Source organism: Oncorhynchus gorbuscha, linkage group LG02, assembly GCF_021184085.1.
Source record: "Oncorhynchus gorbuscha isolate QuinsamMale2020 ecotype Even-year linkage group LG02, OgorEven_v1.0, whole genome shotgun sequence".
NCBI lineage: Eukaryota > Metazoa > Chordata > Actinopteri > Salmoniformes > Salmonidae > Oncorhynchus > Oncorhynchus gorbuscha.
Genome location: NC_060174.1, coordinates 100000025 through 100006564, shown reverse-complemented (window position 1 = coordinate 100006564; position 6540 = coordinate 100000025).

Sequence of the window (6540 nt, the reverse complement as noted above, 5' to 3'; positions counted from 1 at the left end):
ACACTATAAAATACAAAACAACAAATGTGCACAAACTGAAACAGTCCTATCTGGTGCATAGACAGAAGACAACCACCCACAAAGTACCCACAAAAAATGGCTGCCTAAATATGGTTCCCAATCAGAGACAACGATAGACAGCTGCCTCTAATTGAGAACCAATCTAGGCAACCATAGACATACAATTTACCTAGAAAGGAAACAGCCCCATAAACATACAAAACCCCTAGACCAGACTAAAGACATAAATCCCCCATGTCACACCCTGACCTAACCAAAATAATAAAGAAAACAAAGATAACTAAGGCCAGGGCGTGACAGTTGTAATGTAACAAAATGTGTAAAAAGTCAACGGGTCTGTCTGTGTACTTTCAGAATGCACTATAAGTTTATAGACCAATAACAAAGAGAGTTGAAAACCTCTCTGCCAATAACAGCTCGTTTTTAAGTTACAGATCTCTCCCATTAGCCTCAACCAATTAGGCCCATCATGCAGACCACTCACAGACACTCTTAGCTAAATTCTTGCTTGAGAAATATCTCTTTGCTAAGAAGCTATTTTCGTTTCTTTTTGACCATTTTAATAAAATAAAATAAATAACACTAATGTACTTAATTGTTACCAAGAATTGATTTGATATTGAGATAAAAGCGTCTACAATACGCCTTTAACCTGATTTAAAACGGTCTCTGTAGTAGCCACATATCACATGAGCCCAAGACATAGGAAAAGAGAGAGAATTGTGTCCATTAGGTTACCATAATGAGCAAGCAGACGATTATATATTTGCATTGCTTTTGCCACTCTTTCAAATTCCTCTTTATCGCCGTAAATTATACATTGCCTAAGCAATTAATTATATCTCAAGATCAAAGAGAATATATTTCATTTGCAAAATATTGTTCCTCGGGCTAAAATATCCAGGAGAGAGCCTTGATCACACTTGGGAAAATAGCATAACTGCAGGTTATATTGACATATAACATAGGGTGAATTCAGAAACTGGGGCAGCTTAATCTTGAAGTGTTTATTTCTTGGTCTGACAAGAGAAAATCTAAACTATTGTTACTAAGCCCTTGCAGAGAAACCACATGATCAAAATCTCATCAGCTCATTTGTGTGACATCATAGAGGAGCACAGAGTAAGCTTCAAACTGGAAGCTCACTCCGCAAAGCATGTGGTAAGATCAGTGACATATATTTTCTTCTGTTTTGATGTTTAGGTTATGAAACTGTCATAAATAATTCACTGTTCATTGTGATGTAAATGTGTATACTATGTACTGTTGCATCAAAATACAGAAACAAGTTGCCAATGTTGTTTACATTTTGTAATTCAGTCTTTTTTTTATCACGCTTTACCAACTATAGCTAGATAAAGTGGGACAATATGGAATACTAACGTGTGGTGTAAAGTGGGACAACATGGAGTAGCTAATGTATGTTGTAAAGTGGGACAACATGGAATACTAGAGTGGGTGCTTCTACACCTGCATTGTTTGCTGTTTGGGGTTTTAAGCTGGGTTTTTGTACAGCACTTTGAGATATCAGCTGATGTAAGAAGGGCTATATAAATAAAGATGATTTGATTTGATTTGACAACATGGAGAAGCTAAAGTGTGTTGTAAAGTGGGACAACATGGAGTAGCTAAAGTGTGTTGTAAAGTGGGACAACATGGAGTAGCTAAAGTGTGTTGTAAAATTGGACAACAAGGAGTAGCTAAAGTGTGTTGTAAAGTGGGACAACATGGAGTAGCTGAAGTGTGTTGTAAAGTGGGACAACATGGAGTAGCTAAAGTGTGTTGTAAAGTGGGACAGCATGGAGTAGCTGAAGTGTGTTGTAAAGTGGGACAACATGGAGTATCTAAAGTGTGTTGTAAAGTGGGACAACATGGAGTAGCTGAAGTGTGTTGTAAAGTGGGACTACATGGAGTAGCTAAAGTGTGTTGTAAAGTGGGACAACATGGAGTAGCCGAAGTGTGTTGTAAAGTGGGACAACATGGAGTAGCTAAAGTGGGACAACATGGGGTAGCTGAAGTGTGTTGTAAAGTGGGAAAACATGGAGTAGCTAAAGTGTGTTGTAAAGTGAGACAGCATGGAGTAGCTAAAGTGGGACAACATGGAGTAGCTAAATTGTGTTGTAAAGTGGGAAAACATGGAGTAGCTAAAGTGTGTTGTAAAGTGGGACAACATGGAGTAGCTAAAGTGTGTTGTAAAATTGGACAACACGGAGTAGCTAAAGTGTGTTGTAGAGTGGGACAACATGGAGTTGGTAAAGTGTGTTGTAAAGTGGGACAATGTGGAGTAGCTAAAGTGTGACAACATGGAGTAGCTGAAGTGTGTTGTAAAGTGGGACAACATGGAGTATCTAAAGTGTGTTGTAAATTGGGACAACATGGAGTAGCTAAAGTGTGTTGTCAAATGGGACAACATGGAGAAGCTAAAGTGTGTTGTAAAGTGGGACAACATGGAGTACCTAAAGTGTGTTGTAAAGTGGGACAACATGGAGTAGCTAAAGTGTGTTATAAAGTGGGACAACATGGAGTTGGTAAAGTGTGTTGCAAAGTGGGACATTGTGGAGTAGCTAAAGTGTGTTGTCAAATGGGACAACATGGAGAAGCTAAAGTGTGTTGTAAAGTGGGACAACATGGAGTAGCTAAAGTGTGTTATAAAGTGGGACCACATGGAGTAGCTAAAGTGTGTTGTAAAGTGGGACAGCATGGAGTAGCTAAAGTGGGACAACATGCAGTAGCTAAAGTGTGTTGTAAAGTGGGACAACATGGAGTAGCTAAAGTATGTTGTAAAGTGGGACAGCATGGAGTAGCTAAAGTGTGACAATGTGGAGTAGCTAAAGTGTGTTGTAAAGTGGGACAACATGGAGTAGCTAAAGTGTGTTGTAAAGTGAGACAGCATGGAGTAGCTAAAGTGGGACAACATGGAGTAGCTAAAATGTGTTGTAAAGTGGGACAACATGGAGTAGCTAAAGTGTGACAATGTGGAGTAGCTAAAGTGTGTTGTAAAGTGGGACAACATTGAGTAGCTAAAGTGTGTTGTAAAGTGGGACTACATGGAGTAGCTAAAGTGTGTTGTAAAGTGGGACAACATGGAGTAGCTAAAGTGTGACAACGTGGAGTAGATAAAGTTTGTTGTAAAGTGGGACAACATGGAGTAGCTAAAGTGTGACAACGTGGAGTAGATAAAGTGTGTTGTAAAGTGGGACAACATGGAGTAGCTAAAGTGTGACAACATGGAGTAGCTAATGTGTGACAACATGAAAGTGTGTTGTAAAGTGTGTTGTAAAGTGGGACAGCATGGAGTAGCTAAAGTGTGACAACGTGGAGTAGCTAAAGTGTGTTGTAAAGTGGGACAACATGGAGTAACTAATGTGTGACAACATGGAGTAGCTAAAGTGTGGTGTAAAGTATGACAACATGGAGTAGCTAAAGTGTGACAACATGGAGTAGCTAATGTGTGACAACATGGAGTAGCTGAAGTGTGTTGTAAAGTGGGACAACATGGAGTAGCTAAAGTGTGTTGTAAAGTGGGACAACATGGAGTAGCTAAAGTGGGACGACATGGAGTAGCTAAAGTGTGTTGTAAAGTGGGACAACATGGAGTAGCTAAAGTGGGACAACATGGAGTAGCTAAAGTGTGACAATGTGGAGTAGCTAAAGTGTGTTGTAATGTGGGACAACATGGAGTAGCTAAAGTGTGACAATGTGGAGTAGCTAAAGTGTGTTGTAAAGTGGGACAACATGGAGTAGCTAAAGTGTGTTGTAAAGTGGGACAGCATGGAGTAGCTAAAGTGTGTTGTAAAGTGGGACAACATGGAGTAGCTAAAGTGTGACAATGTGGAGTAGCTAAAGTGTGTTGTAAAGTGGGACAACATGGAGTAGCTAAAGTGTGACAATGTGGAGTAGCTAAAGTGTGTTGTAAAGTGGGACAACATGGAGTAGCTAAAGTGTGTTGTAAAGTGGGACAACATGGAGTAGCTAAAGTGTGTTGTAAAGTGGGACAGCATGGAGTAGCTAAAGTGGGACAACATGGAGTAGCTAAAGTGTGTTGTAAAGTGGGACAACATGGAGTAGCTAAAGTGTGACAACGTGGAGTAGATAAAGTGTGTTGTAAAGTGGGACAACATGGAGTAGCTAAAGTGTGACAACATGGAGTAGCTAATGTGTGACAACATGGAGTAGCTAAAGTGTGGTGTAAAGTGGGAAAACATGGAGTAGCTAAAGTGTGACAACATGGAGTAGCTAAAGTGTGGTGTAAAGTGGGAAAACATGGAGTAGCTAATGTGTGACAACATGGAGTAGCTAAAGTGTGGTGTAAAGTGGGACAACATGGAGTAGCTAAAGTGTGTTGTAAAGTGGGACAACATGGAGTAGCTAAAGTGTGACAACATGGAGTAGCTAATGTGTGACAACATGGAGTAGCTAATGTGTGACAACATGGAGTTGCTAAAGTGTGTTGTAAAGTGGGACACTGTGTTGTAAAGTGAGACAACATGGAGTAGCTAAAGTGTGACAACATGGAGTAGCTAAAGTGTGACAACATGGAGTAGCTAATGTGTGACAACATGGAGTAGCTAATGTGTGACAACATGGAGTAGCTAAAGTGTGACAACATGGAGTAGTTAATGTGTGACAACATGGAGTAGCTAAAGTGTGGTGTAAAGTGGGACAACATGGAGTTGCTAAAGTGTGACAACATGGAGTAGCTAATGTGTGACAACATGGAGTAGCTAAAGTGTGTTGTAAAGTGGGACAACATGGAGTAGCTAAAGTGTGGTGTAAAGTGGGACAACATGGAGTAGCTAAAGTGTGGTGTAAAGTGGTACAACATGGAGTAGCTAAAGTGTGTTGTAAAGTGGGACAACATGGAGTAGCTAAAGTGTGGTGTAAAGTGGGGCAACATGGAGTTGCTAAAGTGTGTTGTAAAGTGGGACAACATGGAGTAGCTAAAGTGTGTTGTAAAGTGAGACAACATGGAGTAGCTAAAGTGTGACAACATGGAGTAGCTAATGTGTGACAACATGGAGTAGCTAAAGTGTGACAACATGGAGTAGCTAAAGTGTGACAACATGGAGTAGCTAATGTGTGACAACATGGAGTAGCTAAAGTGTGACAACATGGAGTAGCTAATGTGTGACAACATGGAGTAGCTAAAGTGTGGTGTAAAGTGGGACAACATGGAGTAGCTAAAGTGTGACAACATGGAGTAGCTAATGTGTGACAACATGGAGTTGCTAAAGTGTGTTGTAAAGTGGGACACTGTGTTGTAAAGTGAGACCTGCTGTCTCAAGATATAAGCTGCTGTCCCAAGTTATTACCTGCTTTCCCAAATTATAACCCGCTATCCCGAATTATAACTTGCTGTCCCACGTTATAACCTGCTGTCCCAAATTATAACCTGCTGCCCCAAATTATAACCTGCTGTCCCACGTTATAACCTGCTGTCCCAGTTTAAAGTTCTGTCCGAAGTTATAACCTGCTGTCCCAAGTTATAACCTACCGAATGAGAACTGAAAATATGGTTTTGACTCAGTGTACACACATGGGTGTTTCATGCCTCCTGTCAATATGCTTTGTGTGTGTGTGTGTGTGTGTGTGTGTGTGTGTGTGTGTGTGTGTGTGTGTGTGTGTGTGTGTGTGTGTGTGTGTGTGTGTGTGTGTGTGTGTGTGTGTGTGTGTGTGTGTGTGTGTGTGTGTGTGTGTGTGTGTGTGTGTGTGTGTGTGTGTGTGTGTGTGTGTGTGTGAGATTAGGACACATCTTGAGGATTTCAGAAATGTATCATGTGTTGGGATAATATGTTGAATAGACGTTCAAAGAGGTTACAGAATACGAAAATGCAAAGTGTCCCACTTATTCCTAATTCACCCTATAGTATATTGTTTTCTATTTTCATCAACAATATTTTGTTTTTGTTTTCACTTCCCCTTAATACATGCATCGAATTGACACAAATCGAACCACATTTGTATTTATTTAAAGCCTATAGACCTCCTGCTCCACTTTTACCAAAAAATATCCAATAATAAATTACTCATACAGCAGTACTTATTAATCACGAAGAGATTAAATACAATTACAATGAAGTGAGTTATTATTGTTATTAGTTTAAATAATACTAATAACAGATTGACAAACTATTTCAGAATTCTATTGTTGCATTTTTATTCGTATAATAACAGGTTCAACTTGAGTCCAAAAACTCCTTTATAAAAAGATTTTTAAAAACATCGAAACGATTGGAGAAAAAAAGCATAGCTATACCCTTAATAGTCAGTTAGATAATCACACATTTAAAATGACGCGGTAAAAAACCTAAACAGTACACACAGATGAAATGGGTGAAAAAAAATCTGTTATTTTCGCACGGGTTTAAAAGATAAATAGAAGTCTTCAAATCCTTACCTGAAATTGTGAGAGTCACAAGCCTCTATCCTTCGAGTCACGAGCTCCCACACTCTCAGCCCTCCGCACAGCAACAATCCTCATTTTATGCCTATATAATTAATATTGCATCTTCATTATTT